Source organism: Maniola jurtina, chromosome 11 (assembly GCF_905333055.1).
Source record: "Maniola jurtina chromosome 11, ilManJurt1.1, whole genome shotgun sequence".
NCBI classification, from domain to species: Eukaryota; Metazoa; Arthropoda; class Insecta; order Lepidoptera; family Nymphalidae; genus Maniola; species Maniola jurtina.
In genome coordinates this window covers 4,970,281-4,996,194 of record NC_060039.1, presented here as the reverse complement: position 1 = coordinate 4,996,194, position 25,914 = coordinate 4,970,281, and the positions used below count along the sequence as shown (strand labels likewise).

Here is a 25,914-nt window from a genome sequence, read left to right as displayed (position 1 = left end):
AATTCTTTAAAATTTTCCCATAGCTTGATTTTTACTATATTTGCTATATTATAAATTTTAAAATAATAAGCTGGAAGGTAAGATGATGTAGTAGATATAGTAGTATTTACATAATGTACCATAAGCGACGATATTCGCAAGGAAATTGGACAGTAATCATTGAACTACGCGACTCAATCCAATCCCTGGCAATAAGGGCAAAATAAAAACACTTTATACGTCGCAATGGATTTGCTCAGATATTGAATTGAAAACCCTTTGATGATGCCGTTATAGAAATCGGTAGATTTTGTAAAACGTCTCGTTCGTTCCTTAGATATGAAGTTATCAAAAAAGCAAGTGATCTAGTTGGTATCTACAAGGATCTGAAAATCTGGTAAAAAAACATAAATTTTTAATTCCAAAATAACTGGAGACGGACATAGATTAGGTACTTTTTAACCCGGAATATAAAAGTGTTCCCACGGGATTTTTAAATTCACACGGATGTAGTCGCGGGTCTCAGAAGTACTGTCTCTAAAATCTTTTACGAGCCTTACATAACTGGTGCCAATTTCAGTGAAAATAGCAAACCACAACCAGAGGTCAATCAAAATAACCGACATAGCTCAACGAATTAGCCTATGTCTGTTACAGATTCAAAAGTGCTTGAAAAAGTTTAATTGAATGAAAAACAGTTATAGTTATTTATTTATTTAGAACTGATGGCCGCTGGGGCAGACGTGTTCTGGAGTGTAGATTGCGTACCAATAATCGTAGTGTGGGATGACCTGGACCCGTTGGTCAGTCCAGCTAACCTTAAGAAGGAGTGAGTGGATGAGGAAAAGCGTGCTCTCAAAAGTTCTTAATGTAGGAATCCTTTATTCCGAGATAAAAAATATCCATGTCCATCTCCCCTGTAGACACCACAAGTAAGTTTTCTAATTGTATGGAGTCTTGCCTTATAGAGAAAACCTACACATAAGATCTCAAAATAAACCTTAGTTTGAGCTGTACTTACGTAACATATACCTCAGTTTTACTATGATAATACTTTTCATTTATATACGAGTAGATAGGTATTAGGTACTGCAATATTAGTTGAGATCGATCTCGCATTGTTCCAACATCAATAAACAATCAATCATTTTGCAAAGATCCATTAATCAATGGTCCATTAATCATCATCATAATTTGGATAAGATAGGCAACAATTATTATGATATTATTACTAGGTTTTGCCCGCAATAAAAAGAAATAAGATTGAGTTCAAAAACCAACTTTTTATTTTGGATTGGAACTTATCCGCCATATTGGATTTGTCATGACCTTCTCATTTTGAATAGAGTCCCGTACTCAGTAGTTATTCGGTGATGATTTGATGATGATAATGATAATAAAGTAGTTTGAAATTATGAGGGAATAGATGAATCAACAAATATATGTATAACTAGCTGACCCAACCATGAAAAAATTTACAGAATGGGATCATAAGTTTCGAAGATTATCCCTACATCCGAACTTACAAACTTTATCTACCTTCTATCTCTCCCTTATTTAGTTATAAAAATTAAGATACTAACAGTATGCTTTCACCTTAAAAGATTTTGTAGCGAGAGAATAGGCGGTGATTTTTCCTAATCCGCAATCAGAGGGGTCTTTATTTGTAACAGAGGTAGTTCTCGGCGCAATTTCGTCTTGAGTGTAAGCAAACAGGCTGAAAATGAGAGAAGTACCTCCATGTTAATTAGACGAAGAAAGGGGTTACCATAATTTTATCTCAACCAGGCATCTATTAAAACAAAGATGTTGTTTCTTTTTTCTCTTGTTATTTTCAGTCTATTTAATGTGTTCAAAGTTTTTTATAATATTCTCTCAACCAGGCATCTATTAAACCAAAGGTGTTGTTCCTTTTTTTTCTCTTGCTATTTTCGGTCTATTTAATGTGTATAAAGTTTTATTCTTCTTCTTCTCAATAAAACGCAAGAATACACATAAAGGCGAAAGTTTGTGTGTATGTATGTATGTATGTTTGTTGCTCTTTCACGCAAAAACTACAAACCAGACGGATTTGGCTGAAATAATTTAAAATGGAGATAGATTATACCCTGGATCAACACATACTTAGGCTACTTTTATCCCGAAAAATTAAAGAGTTCTTACGGGATTTTAAAAACCTGTAACGCAAGCGAAGTCGCGGGCATCAGCAAGTCAATTAATAAATTTAGATCAAGTATTTAACTTCAAGCTTTTGTTTCCACCTAGTGTGTTATTGACAGACCAAACTAGGTGGGATCAAACGACTCGTAGGAAGCCGCTGGATTCAGGCGGCTCAAGACCGTGGCGTATGGAAATCCCTATAAGACACCACCCTGTAGGTGTTCAGCTGCAGTGGGTGTCTATCGGTTGACGATGATGATAATGATGATTAAAATTAACTGTAAGTTTTATCTTCAAGTAAAATTGGGTAATGTTTAGTTCATTTTAAATTGTAGAGAGGCCTCTAAACAGCTTATAACTTCATTTCGACAGTGCCTTATTAAAATCAAGTTAGACCTCTCATATTTTATTAATGTTAGTTATACCTACTTAGCTAATATCGCCATTTTTTAATATTTCGCAGACTTAATATTCTTGTAAGATAAGTAGTACTTACTTGAAATGAGAACTTATTTCTTGATATTATTTTGAATGATCGTGAACAAGGTTACCATAAAATACAACTGTAGGTGTATTTTCGAAATTTACGCTATATTTGATACCAGTTTGATCCAGTCTTTGTTGTATTTTATAAAATCAACGGCCGTACTTGTATTATTTATTAACAAAAAAAAAACCATAGAATAAAAGCGGGTAATTCCTTGAAAATTTAAAAGGATGGATCACCTATATTAAAGCTGATGTTACACTGTAAAAGCCAGTACTAACTCTTGAATCCGTAATGGGCCAACCCTTCCTGGTTATGTCACTGCTTTTTATACATCATCAAGACGCAGTAGCTTGCTACTAATTAGGATAGAATGTTTGAATTTCATGTTATCCTCTGGCTGTTTATTTAAATACTTTGCATAAGTAGATTCTATCCTTAAGATTGGCTTTTCCTTACCCTTGAGCAGCAGAGGACCGAATACGCTAAAAAAAAATAATGAATGTTTTTATTTTTCACATTTGAATGTAGCCTACAGCCCAAATTTTAGCTAACAACTTAGGCTTCTGTACCAAATCTGTAACAGATTTCCTCAAAAACATTTAAACAGATGGACCGTGAAAAGCAGACAGACAGACAGAAACACATACTTAATAAAAAAAATACCTACTTACATATTCTAAGTATATTAAAATTTCAACATTCACCGTTCAAAAAAGAAATCAAAAGCACAAAGAGACCTTAACATTCATAAAGCTGTAAACAAACAGCAAGACGGGAAAAACGAAATATAAGTGAATATAAATAAGTACTTGTATAAAAGCATTTTATATATTTATACACCTGTCTGATGTATGTAAATATACCGAAACCGTATTCACGTGGATGGCCATTCAATTCCAGAAAGGACCGAAGCCAGCCAGTTTTAAATATTCCATGTGCGGTCAAGCGCAAAATCTACAAAGAAAATGTATTACCTATCGTTTATTGCATTTCTCCCCTTTATGCAGGCAGCGGTCTGTAGATAACTCTATATTATTTTATCAATATCATAGACACTGCGAATTACGAATGTCTGAATGTTATATTTTTAACCCCCACCCAAAAAGGGGGGTGATATATGTTTGACGTGTGTATCTGTGTGTTTGTGTATCTGTCTGTGGCATCGTAGCTCCTAAACGAATGAACCGATTTTAATTTAGTTTTTTTTTGTTTGAAAGGTGGCTTGGTCGAGAGTGTTCTTAGCTATAATCCAAGAAAATCGGTTCAGCCGTTTGAAAGTTATCAGCTCTTTTCTATTCTTCTTATTAGACGGGTTATTACTATCGGCCTATACAAATCAGTGTCAAGCCAAATTCTAATAAAAATGTGTCGGGGTTTTTTTAATTTTTTATTTAATTTTACCTTGTACCTACCTATAGCTAGTTTTAGTTCGTTTCAGGACTCAGAAGATGGGCTCCGATTGGCCGAAGCGGCGCATGAGTGGTCGCTACTACTGTTGGAGCCTAAAATCCTCTTTATCATTCAGCAATCGATCGAAATAAGCAAGTAGTAGATAGTTATGTACAAGATTTTAGATCTTACAAAATAATATGAACTCAATTTTAAAGTTTCTTATTAAAAAATCAATACTAATGTAAATTGTAAATATTGCATTAGTCTGTTACCTTTACAAGACTCATCCGCTTCATCGATATAATTACAAAATTTGGTACAGAATTAGCTTATATCCCAGCATTTAAACTATTATATTTATCGCGTTAGGTATAGTGATCCCAGGGGATTTTCAAAAACTTAAATCCACGTGGACAAAGTTGAAATTCTATTTGTTACGGAGATGGGTAGGTACTTATCTTGCATTTCGGTACCTACCTATCGTCCTGGAACGTAGACAAAGTTGCGGGCATCATCTAGTATTCTGTGAAAATAAAGCTTTTGATTAAGATATTAAAGGAATAGAGGATACCATAATTAATCAAAATCCTGTCTTTTAAACAATTAGAAGAGATTCTTTACCTACATAATTAGGGATGTAAAGGGCTTTGAAATAAATACCCACTCAATCAAAATTCCTTTAAGAAACAACCCTTTTTCTCTCCTGTGTCACCATTTCCTTTGGAGTCAATCACAGAGACTCTTAAAAAGGGTGTGCTAATTGAAATAAATATTTGCGTGTCTAATTCTCTTAGAAATGGCACTTATTTTATCGTCAATTAAATAAGCCAAGCTACGTCGAACTAAAAACAGAATTTTGAGAAAGTTTTCTGATCGTCACTTTTTCACTGATGTTAAAACCTGGACCGATTCCTATTATTATTTTTCAGTTAGTTGTCAGTCAATTAACCTTATTTAAACACGACGATGTAATGAAGATCTTTGGAGATGGAGGACGGAATTGCTCTACAGATTGCGATAATTCATTTGCGATCAGTTTACCTATACCTAATAAGAGATTAGTAAACCAGCCTTTTAAATAATATTTTAGGTACAGTAGTATGTCTGTCTATTTGTCAAATGAGCCATGTAGCTGACATTTTCAAGGTCCCTCCACTTAGTTGATTTTGATGAAATTTAGTAAAAAAGATAGCTTCCATCCCGGAGACGGAAACAGATCACATTTCATCCCCAAAAATCAAAGATACCCACGGGATATTAAAAAAAACTAAATTCAAGCGTCGCGGGCTCCATTTTATATAATAGGTTCATAAACAAATAATAGTACACATTGACGTCGTCGGTTATTTTTTCAAATCACTACTATTTACTTAAATCACAGGCCTGAAGTTGAAAATAAATAAAATGATCAGAAAAGGGTCTTCAAAACATTGACGAAGGTCAAGACTCGTTAAGAACTTGTTAAGAAGTTTTTCATCAAACTGAAAACATTCACAAGTGTATTCAAAAACATTTTCTATTATAATTTTTGAATTACAATCGCATTTATATGAAAAGCCACGAATATCTGGGGACATTAGAGATTTCTATTAAGTTTTATCGAAGCCAAGGGCAATCGAATCCCGCTAATGGTATGGTACAATTGAAACTGTACCCTCAGTATGAGATTTTACTTCTCACCAATTTTGATAGTATTCGAGAGTCGAAACACAATAACGTGAAAGTGAAATGGATCTAAAGGTCATTGATTTAATGTAAAGTTTCCGCTTGGAGCGCTGGCTGTAAATACATGTACAACCTTGAGCATTAAAACAAGGCTGTTAAGGGCCATTTTACTTTAAAGTGGAAGCGACGGGTCTGCCTGTAAAATTCAAATTTTCAGATTTTTTTTTAGTCCAGTTTAAGAAGTTAGTTTGTGAATTATAGTCGATACTAGAACTAACTTCTTAAACTGGACTCTTTCAAGTAAAGATTTTTATATAAACCTGTGAGGATGACACTGTCATTGTCGCAATTAAAGTGCCATAAGCCTACGTTGTCGTATTAGTTTACAAATTGCGAAAAACCAAGTAAAATTTGAATTTTGCAGGCAGACCCGTCGCTTGCCCCTTAACGCTAAAGTGTTTCGATTCTCAAATACAATCAACGTTGGCCAGAAGTAAAATCTCATACTGAGGGTATTGTTCTGTGGAAAATCGAGCAATAAGTATGCATCACGTTGGGAGCCGGTGGCTGATGGTTTCTAGAGATGTCTGGTCTGCCTCAGTACTATTATTACTGCTTTCGTTCATCTCTGCTTTCAGCGTACCCAATCAAAGACTATACTTAATATTATTATTGTTCAGTGTATTATTCCTACGTGTCCAATTTTATGAAAATGCTAGCTTCCCAGCGGCTTCGCTCCCGAGAGGCTTTCAAAAAATTTGGCTTTATTCGTTTCTATATTATAAAGACAGACTTTGTCCAAAATTTCAGCTTTCTAGATCCAAGGCTAGTCCAAGGGTGTGGCCCGGGCTATGGTGAGTCAGTTAGTGAACTAGGTATATTCATTTGTTCCGATTGATACTTGCTCTTAAAAAAATATTGGTATTTAAAATACATAGTACCTTTTACATAGGTTGTTACTAAAATGTTTTTAAATTAAATAATTGCTTTAAATTAATCCGTTACACGTCATCGTTGCAGGAATTTAATCGTTAACAGAGCTCTCTCCGTCACTTACTCCATACAATCGTAGTTCCCATTTCATTTGAATATTAAGCAACCAAAGTCCATGAAATTTTGCAGACATAGTCTAGAAACTAATATCTGTGTCTGTGGTGTTTTAGATTTTTCTAAAAATATGTAGTTTTAAAATTACAGGGGCTCAAAGATTTGTATTTTTCTTTAAAAAAAGGCCCAACTTTGTGCTCGTTTTTCTAGACAACGAAGCAATTTAATGAAATTTGGAAAAACCACAGACCTAGAAAATTTAATGAATATTATGTAGTAAAAAAATTATCGTTATATATTTTATATTGTTATAATTATGTGGGAACTACGAAAACCAGAAATTACACCCAGAAATCTTGAAAATTTCGTGCTGTCTCGATTTGTGCAAGCGGGGTGGTGAAGTGCGGGGGACGACACGTGAAACTGACAGAAACGGACAGTCTAAACACACGGGCCACATTTAGACTGCACCCGACTCCAAACTTGTCGATAGGTCTAACTAAATACATTTCAACTTGCGTTAGACGTATGCGTTACCTACTCAGACGTTGCCTGTAGATAAAAATATGTCTCATGTTTGCTGGCAATAGCGTATGCATCAAACCCTGCAAGTTGCAACTCTCTTGCAACCTATTCCTCACGCAATACGCACAGCTTTAATATTATAATTTTTGACAATGTATACTATATGTAATGCCATATCACAGGTCACTCTCTGATTTATTGCTAACAATTTACTTCCAAATGCAAAGAAATCTAAGTGTGTTGAATTCACACTGCCCAATACCAGGACCTTAAATGACATACATTCATTGATAAATAATCATATGTTGAAAATAAAGGAGAACCCCGTGTTTCTCGGTATAATGTTAGATGCAAAGCTTCTATGGAACACCCACATATCAACACTTGATGGTAAACTCAGCTCTGCTGCTTACACTGTTAGAAAAATTCGACAGGTACTGACGTGGAAACTGCAAAAATTGTATATTTTGACTATTTTCACTGTATTATGTCTTACAGACTCTTGCTATGAGATAAAGCGGTAGATATTGAGAAAAAAATGTATTACAGAAAAGGACAGGACGTGCAATTTATAATTTAAAACCGCGCGCTGCCATACATTAAAAATATAAGGAAATGAGTACCTTATCTATTATCTTATAGTAGCTTCTAAACATATTTACAACTAGCTAATGCCCGCAGCTTCGCTCGCGTGGATTTAGGTTTTTAAAAATCCCGATCCTTTCATTTCCCAGAACAAAAGTTGCCTCTCCGTAATAGCCCGTCCCCGGGATGCAACTTGTTTCTGTATCACGTAAGAATATTTAAACGGATTATCCTTGTCAAATCCCGAGGGATCACCAGGATTTAGGAATGCAATTTCTTACAGCATCAGGGTTGAGGTCAACGACAAAGTGTTTACTTGGTATAGATACCTTCAATATCAATTAATAATCGACACTTTTTAAATCCCATTAGCTTTAGTAGTCAGGTCCCCTGCAACATCAGGATTGAGGAGTTGGAATCCAAATTTTTTATTGAACAATGTCGCAAACTTTCTTTATCGATTAAAAAAACTACCCAAAATTACGCAGTTAGGTTACCTGCCAAATTTCATGGTTTTGAGTCAACGGGAAGTATATAAGTAACGGGAACGACTACTATAATATCTATTATATACGACTAACATAATATGTATTATAAATTGTGTGCCGTTTGCATTCTCACTAGGTTCTCATTAAGTTTGTTTTATTTGGTTAAACTTTCTGGCATTTATATTGTTATGACGTTTAATTGGCAAACAGTCTGTTTATTGGCTGAAACTCAAAAATTCAGCCAATCACAACAAAGAAAATATTGTAATAATGATTGATGCAGCTTTCTGTAATTGAAAACAAAATATTTGACATTAACTTGAATGTGACAGTGTTTTCCGAATAGGGTTGCCAGAGGCCCCGTATTTTACTGGTTACCCCGTATGTCAGGATAGAGAAACCGGTAATTATGAAAATAAAATACGGGGCAAATAAAACTAAATATTTTTAGGGTTCCGTAACTCAAAAGCAAAAAAAACTCTTATAGGATCACTTCGTTGTCTATCAGTCTGTCTGTCTTTCCGTCTGTCCGTCTGTCCATCTGTCCTTCTATCCGTCTGTCATGTGTTCATGAACAAATATTAGTATTTTCAATTTTCAAAGTAAGATAACTACATATATCAAGTGGGTTATCATATGAAAGGGCTTTACCTGTTCATTCTAAAACAGATTTTTATTTATTTTTATGCATATTTTTTTTAATGCATAACAGTTTTTGATTTCTCGTGTAAAATGTCGAAAAAATACCCGAATCGGAACCCTCGGTGCGTGAGTCTGACTCGCACTTGGCTGGCGAAACCGAACACTGACGTTATGTCCAGTAGAAAGAATATTTTCCTTTTGCGGCAATGCGTAGCCGAAACCCACTCGATATTGATCATGGTCGTAGCCAAGGCGGCGGGGCTTGGTTTGAGGATGTTAGCCTTTTTTTATACAAGTTAGCCCGTGACTTTAATCTTTTCTAGTGGTAAGTGATGATGCAGTCTAATTTCTTGGCCGTTAGGGCCATACTAACCATATAACTAGCCATGACCGAAGCCTCCCACCAGACCAGAAATTTAGAAATGGTGACTGCGCCTGGGAAGCCGTCAAAAACCTAAGCCTAAAATAATACTTACACTATTTCTTGCATTTGCTTACCAATTTTTTTTTGGAAATATATCAAACATTTCGCGCTCACTTCACTCGCGCTTTGAATTTGTATTACTTGGTGTAAGCCCCGCAATTTCGTTTGCATGAATTTAGAGTTTTAAAAATTCCGTGGGGGATTTTCCGGGCTAAAAAGTTTATGTCTGGGATGCAAGTTACCTCTGAATAGTAAGTACCAAAATTTTGGTAAAGAAGATGGGCCGTGAAAGGGTAACAAATAGATAGGCAAATAGATATACTGTCGTATTTGTAATATTAGTATGGATAGGGAGCTTTAAAAATAAAATCTTGCTATGGCTAAACTCGTTTCCCTTTCACTTTAATTCTTTCTGTAATTGAACCAAAAACACTTACGCTCACTGCGCTCGCGCTTTTTTATTGTTGTATTTTATCTCACTGTCAAATTGAAAGGCGAAATTCCACTAACCAGGTAATTAGCCCATAAAGTTGAGCGAATGTTTTTTTCCTCATGACAGGATTCAGTTCCGGCCCTGATAAAACCTCTCCCGAAATCGATTCCTGGCTACGGCCATAGTATTGATACTGTGAAGGTGGAATTACAAGTTAAATGTAAAAAGTTAAAATGCAAAGATTGTATGCATGAAATGTATAACATTTTGCTTTACAAAACTAGAGTTTTTAAAAGCTATTTAAATAAATAAATCTTTTATTTAAAATCACATTGCAAACACAGTTCACCAATCAAGACACGGCAACATACAGAGAAAAAATACAAAACTTACAAATAAACTGAAATATCTAAATAGGCTTTCCATGCATTTCAGAGAGAACCACCGCCTATTTCTTCAAATACTTCAAATTTTTAAATTTCTTCAAATCTAAACCCCGTATTTTTGATGGTGGTAGCCTGTAAATCAAAAAGAGGCAGGTGGCAACCCTACTTGCCACATGACATTACAGAATGAAAAATTGTTTTCATTACTCGGTAAGCCTACTGCCATAGTTTCACAGAAAGTGTGACGGTAGTTGTGACCTCTGATTGGTCGACTCTCTTTCACTATTTGCTAAAATTGATGATTGCAACAACAATTTTTTCTTTTTTGTAATCAAAAACAGAACACGGACGTCATACAGGTTGACTAATTGCAATCATTTCTGACCGGCTAACATTGTTCCGCTAGTGGCTCAAACTCACTGTCGCAGCAAGAACATGGTAAATTCAGCCAATCACAGCAATTAGCATTGGTTATCACAAATGCACCGATCTAGGAACCGAGAATACACGAACCAGGGCAGATAGAGATGAGAACAATAATATCATACGTAGGAAATCGACGGGGGATCGTTGACAATGATCCTCTTAAGACGTAACATGTGAATCATTTCCCGAATTGCCAAATCAACTTCCTAAGGTTTCCCATCGAACCACCCTTCAATACTGTATTCTTAGTACGAGTGCACGCATTGACGACGACGCTGTAAGATTTCGAGTACCGAAATACTTATAGTGTCAGAGAAAATTGACCGGAACGTCCGTTTTAGTGTTCCATATTATCGAACCCTTTTTTCGTTTCTTCCAGTCCGTCTGTCTGTGTATCACATGCATTTTGACGATAAACTATACCTGCCTAAGAGCAACCAGTAATTACCGTTATATAGGCCTGCTAGTAGTACACAAAAGTATAAGAAGTTTTTTTGAGTCACCATTCAATAATACTGATTTTTATGAAAATCGCTTAGGATGCTGGCAGTAGATGGATGGACGAATTCAAACCTTAATAGAAGCGATGTTAGGCCCACTTTACTCTGGCGTTATATACATATTATAATGTTGCGCTGCTCGCAATCTATCAACGTTATCGAGATGTCCCAACTCGTACGAAGCTTCTGGGTGTGAATAGCAAAAATATCTTTTTCATTTTCTGCCTTTTCCGTGTACAAAGCGAAATGAAAGTGACAAAGGCGTAGCGCAAGTGCTGAGAATGACCACTAACAGCGGTTTACGATTATTCGAGTGGGTTCCGTCGCTAACGTCCTAATTTATAACGTTAATACAGAGCCATGATTGTCGTCGGCTACGTTATGCTCCGTGATATTACTAGTGACAATGGGTTTGTGGATATGAATTATGAGGATAGTCATGCTATATCTGAGGCTGTAATTTAGGCTGTAATGTGTACGGCCATACTGTCAAATATGTGACGATGGTGATGTTTTAGAATTTAGATCATTGGCATTGATATCGGAGTAAGCTAGCCCTTATTTTAGACGTTGAAATGATGTTAGCCTTTAATTTATTGCCTGTACTTATATGAAAAGAAAAAAGGTAAAGTTCGTGTTTCGTACCCATATCCAGACTCATTAAATAACGTTGTTATTATGTAAAATTTTTCACAGTGAAAAAAGGAAATCTTTCATAAATCTCATAAAAGAGTTCTAAATAATTAATCAGCATTTTCAAAACTAAACAATCAAGTAAACCTCAGGGAAACAACTAAATAATAATTTTTATGATTATATTTATTTATATTTATGTTAGCATATTCCAGTTGTAAATTTTTTAAACATTTCGTTTCGTAAATAAAGTTAAAATAAAACAGCAAATATTATACGTACTTAGTCTATATTTACTCTGAGGGGAGCCGTATATCTCACGGCGTCGTTTAAAATTAAATTATTTGTTCTTATAATTGAGTAAAAGTTGTGTGGGTGGATATTGGGTCTTTATTGTAAGTAATGGAATCTTTGATGGCCGACAGTTTAATAATATTTGTATTTTACGCTTTTTATTGGAAAAATTTACCTCAAGAAATATTTACTTCAATTTGCTTTGATGTTTTTCTATTTAAATCTATAGTTTTTTCTATTAAACATAGTTTGCTTTTCCATTGGTATTTAAAAAAATATCTATTAGTCTATAATTATGACTGACCGATTTATCAACTTACAGCTCTAATTACTGGACGGATCCGGCTAAAAATTGGCATGTAGGTAGCTATTATGACGTTGACATCCGCTAAGAAAGGGTTTTTGAAAATTCAACCCCTAAAGGAGTAAAATGAGGATTTGGAATTTGTGTAGTCCACGCGGATGAAGTCGCGGGCATAAGCAAGTTAGTATATAAATAGTAAAGGTGCCCACGCACTCGAACTGAACTGCAGCTGAACTGCGCGTCGCGGCAGCGCCACGCACGATATTTTCTCCAGCCGCGACGCGCGTCGTACCGCGTAGCGCGTCACTGCCGCGCGTCGCGGCTGGAGAGAATATCGTGCGGGGCGGGCGGCGCAGTTCCGCTGCAGTTCAGTTCGAGTGCGTGGGCACCTTAACGTCCACACTAAGCGCCGCATAAGATAGGTTTCGACTTTCGATTAGCGCAGCACCATGGCGCGCTACGTCAAAGAGTAGTTTCACGAGGCTGCCACAATAAGTATGGACCCTGCTATAAATGAACTTAAAGCCCATGTAGGCCCAACCCATCTGAGTTATTATGCTATTATTATTAATATTATTATTAGTTAATAAAAATTAGCATTTAGCGCTGAAAATACAACAGTGCGCGATAAAAAAGCGTTGATGTGTGAACAGATACTTGGGAATGCATTATTTTATTCTATTTGAACGTCCGTTAAAAAAGCTCTCGTATGAATGAGGTCTTAATTACCCTCGACATAAGCATTTGCGTTGATTTAGGTGTTTTTAACTCTTCGTAGGATTCGATTTAATTTAGATTCTATTGATGTCGAACCTATGTCTGTCCCAAGATGCTCAGTTTAGCTCTGAAAAGTAATAGGCATACGGTTTTAGGTTTATAAATTTCAATTTCCCGCAATTGTAATTTTAGTAACCCAATCCCCGTGTACGCAGTAGCAACTGGCAGTCGAATTAAATAATCCAGAACAAACCAATTAATATCTGCTCACTCGGTAACCACGGACGGGCCAAGACGGTCCAATTATTCTTGCGGATGGATCGGATAAGTGACTTTAGGTGCGGTTCCTTGACCGCCGTCTCGAGCAAACGAGGGTCATTCATTTAGTACCTCCCGCCTTGTTAACTGTTGATGGATCGGGTTTAATACCACACACCGCAAAATATCGATTTTGTATCTAATACCACCACTATACCACTGTTTATAGTTTACTAGCTTCATCAGCGTGGATGATGAATGGATTTAAAAATCCCGTGGGAACTCTTTGACGTCCTAGCCTAGCTATTATTATTTACCTTACATTTCTGGGTCGGATATAATGGGATACTTTTTGCCCGGAAAATCAAAGAGCTGCCAAGGGATTAAAAAAAATCTAAATCCTCGTGAACGAAGTAGCTGGTCGTTAGTCGTTACCAATTTGCAGAAATAGCTTCGTGAAGATGGGCGTAGGCATACTTTTTATCCCGGGAAAACAAAGAATTCCGACAGGGTTTTTAGAAAACTTAGGTATATCCAAGCGGACGAAGTCGCGGCCATTAAGTATCTAGTAGATACCTACGGTAATGAATATTATGTAGTGCTTTAACTAGATAGATTACCGTCTTGCTTCAACATGAAATTAATGTATTTTCAACGTGAGGGAGGATTATTTAGCTACATAATTTGTCGTATATTTTCAGCCTGTAATCTATTCAGCTAATTCGAACGTAAGCAAATCCATTCATTAGCACATTTGCATGATCGCTGGGGGCTGATTAAATTTGCACTAACTGAAAACGCTCTAAACCTTTCTCTCCTTAAATATACAAAATTACCTTTATTTATCCAATCTTATCTCTCTTTCGGTCGTATTCCTCATCGCTGAAGGTTATCGCTCCTTTCCATTAATCCATCTCAAACCCTTCCACAAACGGCTCAATGAAGAAGTAGGTAAGTACGGGAATTGGACTCTAACGATTTTATCAGATGTAATTAAAACCGACCGGTTCTGTTTGAGTTCCATGTTTGTCTGGTAGGAGGCTTCGGCCGTGGCTAGTTACCACGCTACCGGCACCGCCGTGCTGCCAAGCGATTTAGAGTTCCGGTACTTTGGCGTGTAGAAACCGATCAGCGATAAGTATAGGTCTAATGAAACTGCCATACTCCTTTCATGTTAGCGCGCTTCCATGTTACACTGTATCATAACTTACCACCAGGTGAGATCGAAGTCAAGGACTTACTTCTATCTGAATAAAAACCGACCAAGCAAAGGCAAAGACAAATCCGGAACTCCAAGGTTAGTCCGCCATCCAATATTGAGTTGGAGTTAACGTTGCTTACCCAGCGCAATCGTCTGATATTATGCACTGTCACGAAATATAAGGCCACACGTCACTCTAAAGTCTAAACCAATCTAATAACAATCGTTTCAGAGGTGGGTATTAAATGTGTAATTAGAATTTTTTAATAATATTATCTTTGATTTTGCTTATTTAGCACCGTATTTTCGAATACCTATCCAAGAGAAATTTCAAGTTCGGAGCTCTTTAATTAATAAATAACTTCTTAAGCTAGATTAAATTGAATAGGCGTTGTGAACGAGACGTTTTAAGTTATAAGATCCAAACGTTTTCCTGTCTTTGTAATAATAACAAGTCTCGGTATTAATATAAGTGGAAAATTAAGTAGGTAGACTAATTCCTATAATTGGCTCATCTTCTGGCATCAGATCTGGTATAGTGGGAGACATTGAGCTTAACATGTATTAAAATGCCATTCCTCTCCTAAATAAACGCTATTCCAAATCAGACTGCATCATCACTCGTAATATATGGTGAGGGAAAGAGAAGCCTCGGTAGAAGAAGAAAGCCTTCGCATAGGAACATCCAGGAATGGACCGGGATAACCGGGATACGGACAGGAAATTATTTATCCGAGATGACGGCCTATATCTCCAATAGTGGAGAGGCACGAGAAGAAGAAGAAAACAAATATTACAAGTGTAAATTAAAAATTTGTAACACCGCCGACAAGTGAAGGTTACAGTAACTAGAAAAGAGCTGATAACTTTCAAACGGCTGAGCCTATTTTGTTGAATTATAGCTAAGAAACCCCGATCAAGCCACCTTTCAAACAAAAAAAACTAAATTAAAATCGGTTCATTAGTTTAGGAGCTATGCCACAGACAGGTATACAGATACACACGTCAAACTTATAAATACCCTTCTTTTTGGGTCGGGGGTTAAAAACGCTTTCAGCTTATATTTTCAGTGGCATGTGTCAGAAGCAACACTTCTTAGCGCGCAGAGTTAACCGAAGGGCTACTTGCGGTCATCCGGGGCGTCAGTTTGACTGACAGCCGGAGTGTTCAGGACCCTTGGGATGACTTCCAATGCGACGTAGTCCGTCACGTTTTACTGAAATTGTGCTCCTTGAAATATATTATTTTTTAACCCCCGTTATTATGTTATAAGTTTGACGTGTGTATTTGTGTATCTGTCTATGGCATCGTAGCTCCTAAACTAATGAACCGATTTTAATTTAGTTTTTTTTTGTTTGAAAGGTGGCTTAATCTAGAGTGTTCTTAGCTATAATCCAAGAAAATCGGTTCAGCCGTTTGAAAGTTATCAGCTCTTTTCTAGTTACTGTATACCCTTCACTTGTCGGGGGTGTTACAAATTTTTTATTTACACTTGTATTATACTTACTTGATAAGTAAGTACCTACGTAATACATAGCGCCAAAGAGGTTGTATATTTATAGGACTAGTTTTTATTGTAACAAAAAAAAGCGTCCTAGGAGATTGTCAACTACAGATACACTCTCGCCATCAACTTCATTAGTGATCGTGTATAATACAAATCTCTATACTAATTTGTTTTCAAAATTGGATCATCTCAATAAAGATATAGTGAAAAAAGTAACACGTGAAGTATTCGTGGAAAGTAACGAAATAATGAAAAGAGCGTATAAGGCTCATTCTAAGCGTACATATAGTATTCTAAAAAAAAAGACTAATACAGAGTTTGAACTGTCTAAGAATAAGCATAAATGTAATAAAAAATAAAACTATGGACTGAAAATTACGGGTAAAATAAGAGTAGGTAATATTTAATTATGGGCCAAGTACGTTTTGTACGTGGCTATCGAAATAAGACAAGAAGTTAAGTTAAATTAAGTTATTTTATTTTGTTTTTAAGTTTTACTGTTGTTGTAACTGCAAGTCAATAAATGTTAGATATAAATAAGAAGCTGGAGTCTCAATGCACCGAGTGAATTATTCTGGCAAGTAATTATCATAACTTCGTTCACATATTATGCTGATGATTCCGTATTTCTGCCAAGACTTCTATATTACGTTGCTCGCGTCCTCTGAGACTAAACATTTGCTTTCATGAATACCTTACCATAATAGACGCCGCGAACCGACGCTATAAAAGCAACAATGTAAGTTTAATCTTGATTCTTTCTAAGTAATGCGAATTTTGCGTTCTCATTGAGTGTTTTACTTAGTTGTTTTTCGAAACAAATATAAAGTTTATTTAACAAAATAATAGATCAAGTAGGTATGCTTAGTGCTTACCATAATATATTAGAAGCACAAAAAATATTGCAGCTTTCGCTTTCAGGCAAATATTTCGATGCAAATTGAATAATTTTGTTTTTGATTAAGTTTCGTAGCGGGGACAAAAAGTTCATATTGTGTCAATTTAACTTCTAATCACTTTTTAAATACGTTAGTAGCGAGACGAGCGCGTGATCAACGAATAAATTTGAATTTATTAACAAACTGATTCGGCTCCGCCCGTTTTGCTGGCAGTTCGAGGGGAGCTAAATTGATTTTTTTATACATTCTCTTCCTTGTTGTATTTACTTCGTCTTAAGTAATGGAGAATTAAAGGAAAGTAAGTATATCTACAGCTAATAACAAAAATCAAAACACTTGTATAAATATTTACTGGTTGATGCCCGCGACGTAATCCGCTTGGATGTAGGTTTTTCAAAACGCGAGAACTCTTTTAGTTTCCAGGATAAAGGGTAGCTTGTGTTAATTCAGGGTTTATACCCTGCAATCTCCATTCTTTTCAGCCACGTTGATAATAATGTCAAGCAGTCAGTTCACCTTTTAAAATGTACTAGCTAGCCCATCCGAGCTTCGCTCTAGTGGTATTCTTAAAAAAATTCTCAAACGTGTCTCTGTTATAGGGAAAACCTACTCATTTTTAACCCCCGAACCAAAAAGAGGGGTGTTATAAGTTTGACGTGTGTATCTGTGTATCCGTCCCGTGGCATCGTAGCTTTTTGTTTGAAAGGTGGCTTGATCGAGAGTGTTCTTAGCTATAATCGAAGAAAATCGGTTCAGCCGTTTGAAAGTTATCAGCTCTTTTCTAGTTTTCTTATAAAGGTTTTGTGTCGGATGTTTTTTTAAATTTTGAATTGTAAAACATTTCACCATTTCCTATATTATAAATCCTATGCCCTAATTCCATCAATAGCGGCGGTCGAAACAAAGAACGAGGTTAAAATTCCAAATATCAGCGGCATTCGTTGAGCAATAATAATAATGTTATGCTCAGAAGTTATTCTTTGAAGCAACGTTATAGAAATCCAATTTATTATTTAAACAAAACTGCCGTGAAATGCCGGAGGTTTAATGCACGAGGTAGGGCTGTCACCCGGCTATGCCCTAGCATTTGTTTTTTATAACTTACTAGCTAACCTACTCGAGCTTTCTCCTCTTTTTAGACCCTTGAAATCCTTTTTTAGGTATACATGCAAAATCTCAGGTTTTTAGCGCTAGTGTTTAGAATCGTTCGTTGATACAGTGACATATTTTATTATTTCATACACAGTAGAATACGTCTCACAAAACCTATGATCCTTGAATAATATAATATTATTGATATCTAATATTATGTAAGAATATGGAAATAATGTTCTATTTTGAGTATAGATTAGTGTATGTCCAGGGTGCAAACTGTATACGATTGTACGTTGTTACGTTGTAATGGCGCCATAAGGAAGAGACCGAAACGGATTCAAAAATGGTTCCCTATTCCGATCAATATTCTAAAAAAATGCATTTTTAAATAAAATTGTAATTGTACATTTCTTTAATTATAACACTATTTTTTTTTTCTTCTGCATAGTTATCAAAAAAATAGCGCTCGTTTTGCTCGTGCTTTATCAATATGCCTTTTTATTTCCATATACTTATATACTTACCATGTTATATTGATAAGGACTAATTTTAAAAGCTAATAAAATTGGTATGCCAGTGTCGAGACCTTGAAATTTTTATTCATCCCGAAATCGGCCAATGCGCCAAAGAAGTTTTTACTTCAAAAATACTTTAGAAAAGTGGTGGCAACCGTAACTCGCATGCCTTTATTATGAAATCGGGCGCGGAACAAAGGAGGCAGTGGAGCGTCGATTGATAATTAATATTGTTTTATTATAAGCCCCGTATCTCGACGGAGCACCGCTTTGCCAAATTCTAACGCATCCATGCGTGCTTAATACAATAATGGTATTACGTTTAGCCTAATTTTAATCACGATTTTATTGCAATATGCTTTAATCTGATATTTTTATTAAATTTTTTTTGTAGGCAGCCCCATCCAAATAAACTTATTTCACATACAATTTTTGATAAGTACCTACCTACTAATTTTCTAGCTGATTATTATTATTAAAACGTGAGCTTAAATTCAAGCCGTACCGATACTCATATTATTTATTCTACCTAACTAATATTCGAATGCAGACATCTATGAAAATATTGTCTTAGTACCTAACCATGATATAGATAAGCTTGGGCAGTAAAAAAAATAAAAATAAAAAATAGGTAACTTTGATCTTTTGTCCTTCACTGAGTTAGATTACTTACATTTTAGATCCAAAAAAGTAATTAATAAAGTCGTAATTTTTTTTGCCTTTTCTATAAAAAGTAGGTACCCAACATTAAACTTCAACTAAAGTAAAACTTACTGTTTTGAAAGTAAGCTGTAATTGCTCTTGAATGACTTCGCAATATGCGCATTTCTTTCTATTAGTTTTCACTGGCATGCAGTGTATTTCGGTATGTGCAAAATAAGTTCGACGCCCGTTATAATGGTGTGTAATGGATAGCGTTTATATATTCACGTGTAAAGCCCGTTCAACACTTGCGTGCGTTCCTACCGCGAGAAACCCGCAAACCGTGTAAGCGTCTGGTTTCAGGGATCCTAACACTGTAGTTTGGCAGTTACAGTGTGACGATTGCAATCACCTCTGATTGGCTGACACTCGCTCATTATTGGCTGCAACAGATTGCAACAAGAATACAATAAATAATTCAGCCAAAGCGATTGTATTCGATTGATTGAACTTTTTCGAAATATGCATGCATTGCATGCTGTATGTGACTTTGCACCCTGCTGTCAATTCCCGCGACAGACAGAGGCCCTGCAAAGCTGGGTGACTTATTGGATGGGCAGCGCGTATTATTTTTTAAATGAGTGAGCGAGACAGAGTTTTACTACTATGGGATATCCCAGGACACCTAACGACCTTTTTATTAATTATGTTTTAGTTATTATACCTATATAACAAACATAAGGCGAATCATGTACAAATATGCATAACATAAGGTTTGAACAGCAACTTCTCGTTCCAACTTCGTCGAATTCGTCAACTAGATATCCTGTAAAAAAATCTACAAAGATTGCGAGTGTGGATTCAAAACAAGGAACGCGACACATGCATTTTAAGTAAAATAAATAAATAAAAACGTGCATAGGTATTTTATTCTCTCGCAAATACTTCCTGCCGCGATTCGCGTGCGATGTCTGGAGCAGCCATAATCGACTCCTACCCTTTAGCTGTCAGGCGAACTTGCGATTAACCCTGCCAAAATGGAAATTATCTCTTTTTCAGGATTGAATATATTACTGAGAGCATTTATATTTTTGTTTAGTTATTAAAGTAGAGTTTTGTTGCTGTAAAATACTCGTACCTAGGGAATATGAGTTCCAAAAAGAAAAATCGTAATCTTGGATGCCAGTTAACGGCCAAAACTAATACTAGGTACCTTATAATCAATCCTATCTTTCAATAAATTACTTAGCAACGTTGTTCTTTCTTTCTTAGATTAAGGAACTTCTTTCTTTCTTAAAATTTGGATGTTATTTTTTTGCTAAGTAACTTATCGGCAGATTAGAAATAAATATTAGAAGATTTTAATTCAATATGGGCTTGGATATCCAATTAGATTCTTTAATCCTTGCTAATTTAATATTTTGGCTGATAAATCGTGGAACATCAAAATGTACTCCCACGGAGGTTGTGGTGTAAAGTTTCATTTATTATGTACGGGGTTCATCCCTGAGTGGTTATATTTGTGTTGGAGGGCGACGCGGCTTGATTGATTGCGGTGACCTTAGGTACTTCTAAATGGCTAATTTTAATTTTCATGTGCACATGTTAACTTTATTTGATTTAAATATTTTTTAGTATTAGTACCGATTAACAAGTCATTAAAAGGCTGCCCGCGACTGCTATTATATGTGTCATATATTTGGAATAAGAGCCACAGAAAAGTGAAATGACAAAAATGTCACCATGCCTTAAACTTCCCGCAGGACACACAAAATAGCAATCTATGCTTAACTTCTTCGTATCAAGACTGACTGAGTGGTTTGAATTGGACTGGACTGGACTGGGCGAGGGCAGACTGCATATATTATGACTGATGTAGTCCATTCCGGTCAAAATTACTTTCATTAAAGAATGCCTAGAAACTTCGCTTTAATTATTGTTGTAAAAAACGCTCCTTGGCATTACTCCACTCCGTTAAGCGTTGAGCCACGCACTTGTAGTAGGTACTTACCTACAGCAGATACGTTCCGCACTTCGCAGTAGGTAAGCCTTCATAAAGTCTTATACTAAAGCCAAGAGAGCGTTGAAACTTGGAAGTGGGATCGTTTGTACAAATTGTTTAGGGCTGAGCTTACGAGGTGGCTCCAACGAAGCTGCCCCTCATATAACTCCATATTATGCGAGTTACAACGTTTTGGTTCGCTGCCAGCTTCCTAAAGCCTGACTGCAATACGTAGCTAAAGATTAGAGTTAAATGTGCAAAACTAAAATAAGACTACGGAAGACCTTTTTGGATACAGCGTTTTTCATGTAATTATGGCAGCGATAACGTGCAACTGCAACCCCCATTTTGCAGTGTAAACGCCTTTGTAGATCACCATCATCATGATCAATCTATTACCGGGTCACTACTGAGCATGAGTGTCCTGTCATAATAAGTAGGGTTTGATCTTTGTCAATCATGTGGGCCAAGTGCGGATTAGCAGACGTCACACACCTCATAGAACATTATGGATAACCTGATATTTACCTACTTCGAAGGTAAGTACATGTTATATCAGGTAGGTACCATTATTTCGTCGATATAGCTATCTAGTAACATATTTTATAGTTCTCTCACACCTATCTCTTTACCTTTAGTTTACTGTAGAGACGCGAGAAGCAAATCAATTGATCGCTACCACAGACGTTTTCGCCACGTGCTGCGGTCTTAGGATCCTTTCAGACGTGCCACAACTACACCGCTAGCTGCAAAAATGTTGCAGGCAAAACAAATGTATAGAAATGTAGTCACTTAATCAAATGTAGACCACGATTTGCAGTCAAGTCAAGTTGTTCAAATGCTGTCGCCAACGTGGTGTCAATGCCGATATCAACGCAGCCGCAATGTAATCACTCGCGACATTTGCACGTCAGCGACTGACCACATTGTGATTTCCGTACCATTGCTAGGTAGATGCGACAACACATGCTCAAGCAACTGCAACGAGACCGTTCACGAACACAAAATATCAGTTGCTGGAAGTAATCTTAAATGAAAAATACAACGCGTGATCGTAATGTGTATATTAGTGCCTTAGTATTTAGAAACATGTAAAATTAGTATAATTTATGTAAGTATAGTTCAAGATAGGACTCCAGCCTATAAACCCACGTGGTTCAAGCTAGAGCCAAGGATTGTAAGATGTGAAAATTTTCTATTGTAACTTTGGATAATTAATACAAAAAAAATCACCCCTCCGTTTCATTTACTTGTGAAAATATAGCGAAATTACAAAAATATCACCTATTTGTTTTAAATACAGTTGTCAAATTTTTCAATATTCTCTTTTTTCTCGGTAAACTCCCATTAATCCTGATTCTATGACAGGCAGAGGCTGACATGTCAATGAAATTCCTGTAAACTGGTATAATGCTTCCAAATGAGATGTCGCTCGCCATTTTTATTTTATTTTTCGATTTTAGTCCTTATTTTAAGGTGAACCGTACTTTTGACATGACAGTTGACACATAGAGTCAAAATGGCGAGTGAGTTCTTATTTTGTATGGACTATAACCCTACACGATCTTATCCCTGTCTGGCGTTTGTTTTGCGCGATAATGTGGTTAAGTTGTCCGTCTGAATAGACACTAAGATAATATAATTTAAAAGCTTTCAAGAGAATACCGCTCCACGGCGTGTCTCAAGTATCAATTCAGCTTGTAAGACGACTACCTCTCGGATGTTGCAGACCTTGATGGCTGTATTGGAAAATTGTGCGCCACTCTCTCGGAGTTCGAGAAAACCCGCGGGAGTTGATTTTTATTAAAACTTTATAAGAGATGCTGAATGCTTGATCATGCATATTGCGATTTTATCTCAGTTATAAACACTATTTTAAAATGGTTTTCATTTTTTATGTAAATTTCTCTCTTGATGTATTCTAAAGTTTAAAGTTTTTATTAAAGAATCTTGTTTAGTATCTCAGCTATAACTATAACTTTTAATGTTAGGGCTTTACTCCCAAAAACTGATAAGCATTTTAAAATTGAAGAGTACTTAGACTCTCTAAATTTTATTTGAATTGGTTTTGGTTTCTTAGTGTTTAAACGTGGTTTAAGCTATCGTGAGTTATTTCCATAATGAATAGAGATGAATCCGACTGTACTCACGTGATTTTGGCTTAAATTATACGTAAGTACTTACAGTTAATTAATTTGAGGTTAAGGCTCAAAATTAATTCTGAGCTGTAAGCCCGATTTCTGGGTTCTGGAGTGGAGACCGCATACCGTTAAGTGTAGGACTGATGACCTGAAGAAGGTGGCGGTGGTGGAAAGCGCAAAACCATGTTTGGTGGTGCGTTGTTGAAAAGGCCAATGTCCAGCAGTGTATACATACAGGATTGGAATGGATTGGATTCGGGATCAGATTTTGTAGTATTGAGAATTTCTTAACATAAAAATCCAATAAATAAGCCTATTTTTGGCCCAACCCAAGAATCGAACCCGCGACCTCGTCAGCCGCAGAAGAACATGCTAACCATTAGTCACTAGACCAACGAGGCAGCTCATAAAATAACGCGGTATCGTTAAACATAAAAGACGTTTCCGTTCCGCTGGCTTCAGCCGGGAATCGAAAGAATGCGCCCAAGCCCTGTGATATTTTATCGCGGACTGAAAAGGAACTTACGGGATTCTTCTGTTTGTTTGAACAAACGAGCAACAAATACGTTGCGGAAATGCAAACCGCTTTTATTTTACCGAGCGAAGCAATTCAAAGGAATAGTGAGCTTTCAAGGTAACAAAGGGTAGACGCAATAGAACTTGCTAGTTGCTACCGTCTAAACAACTACGTCTGTATGTTTAACTATGTTTTGTTTTTAACCCCCGACCCAAAAAGAGGGGTGTTATAAGTTTGACGTGTGTATCTATGTATCTGTGTATCTATCTGTAGCATCGTAGCTCCTAAACTAATGAACCGATTTTAATTTAGTTTTTTTTTTGTTTTAAAGGTGGCTTGATCGAGAGTGTTCTTAGCTATAATCCAAGAAAATCGGTTCAGCCGTTTGAAAGTTATCAGCTCTTTTCTAGTTACTGTAACCTTCACTTGTCGGGGGTGTTATACATTTTTAATTTACACTTGTGTGTGAGGGTGGTGTGGCCTAATTGCAATAGCCAATTTATCGGTTGATCGTGCTAGTCAACCAACGCTGACCATGTCGATAGATACCTGGATAGGTGAATGACTTTGGAGTTCTGTATTTGGCCTTTCCCTGTTGGTAACGGTTATTATATCGATAATAACATCTGACAGTGTGATATCGAAATCATTTTTGAAAGTTTATGAAGGTTCTTGGAGACCGCCGCATTATGAGTATCTCAGTAAACTACGTTTATGATGTGATTAATGGAAAGTAGTGAAAAAAGAATAGTAGATATTAGGTATCTGCCATAAAAATATTACTACTACATGTACGTATTACTTTATTTAGAATTCTGTGATAGGTATCTACTTGTTTCTTATGTTTCTTATGATTTTCGTATATTACCAGTTGACTACATAAAGTTAAGTTGTTTTAGTGTGAACCAATGAACATAATCAAAACAATAATTTACATACGCTTCGTCTGTATTTGTTGCAAATGTCACTTATGAAAGACAAAGTGTCTCTGTTATTACGAACAATATTTGTTTAGGCTCGTACAGTTTGGAACACGGGATTTGCATATTGGTAGCTGCAAGCTGTCTTAATTTTGGCGTAATATGGCGGGGTGCGATTGTGTTGTAGCACAAGAACTGGTGGGAAGTTTAGAGAAGGTATTTGACAAAACCTTAGAGCTAGTGAAAGCTAGCTAGTTAAAACGCTATAAAATTAATAGGCAATCGTTAAATACCGAGACATGCTAGGATAAAAAAAGACTTCAAAAAAGTTGAAAATTTGACTAAAAGTTTTGAAAGAGTAGCTCAAGTTATGAATTACTCTACCCTTTACCCTACTATTGACAATGATTATTACCAAATCCCATTGATAACTGACGCCCGTGAGTTTTCCACATGGATTTAGGTTTTTAAAATACCATGTGTTAAATCGTAGTCAGGATCCTCGATGAAATGATAGACATATTCCATTTAGTAGCGTATATTTCTTCCAAACACTATATTAGTTATTTGTGGTGATTTATTTCGTTTACTTGTTTAGAATTTGATTATTCACTTTATTAGGAAGTTCATAGATATTTGGCCGCGCGCCGGCATTACAAAACGCTTCAACACTGACGCTCAAAAACTGGTGGTCAATACCGCCAAAATTCTTATTTATACACGTTACGATTTTAGTATCATGACTTGTAAAAAATGTTTCTACTGAATTTATTCAAATCAAGACTTATATTTTCTACATTTAAATTTGAGTCAAATCAAGACTTTACATTTTCTATATTTTAGTCAAATCAGCTTCAAATATTAATTTATGATCAATGATAAAGCTAACACATGCGAACTTTTTGATTTACGGGGATAAAAAGACACGTCATTCTCCACTGATTACGATTCTACCTGGTGACGATTCAGTCTAAGCAAAACCGGCTAACTTAGAAGTATGGCAGTTTTATTAAACTTCTACACGGCAGTTCGTACCTGAGCGCTAAATCGCTTTGCAGTATGGAACTCTGGTTCTCCTACGTATCTCCTCATTCCTGTTTTGAGCATGTAGCTGTGTTGAGAAACTC

General features: G+C 36.1%; 1 long non-coding RNA gene across 1 annotated transcript; it reads left to right on the top strand.

Moving 5' to 3' along the window:
- The first annotated feature begins 5,675 nt into the window (after window positions 1-5,675).
- LOC123869372 lies at window positions 5,676-23,014 on the top strand. Its single transcript, XR_006796877.1, has 4 exons — window positions 5,676-5,780; window positions 10,453-10,455; window positions 12,741-12,750; window positions 23,003-23,014. It is a non-coding gene; the product is annotated as an uncharacterized LOC123869372 (long non-coding RNA).
- The last annotated feature ends 2,900 nt before the right edge of the window (window positions 23,015-25,914 follow it).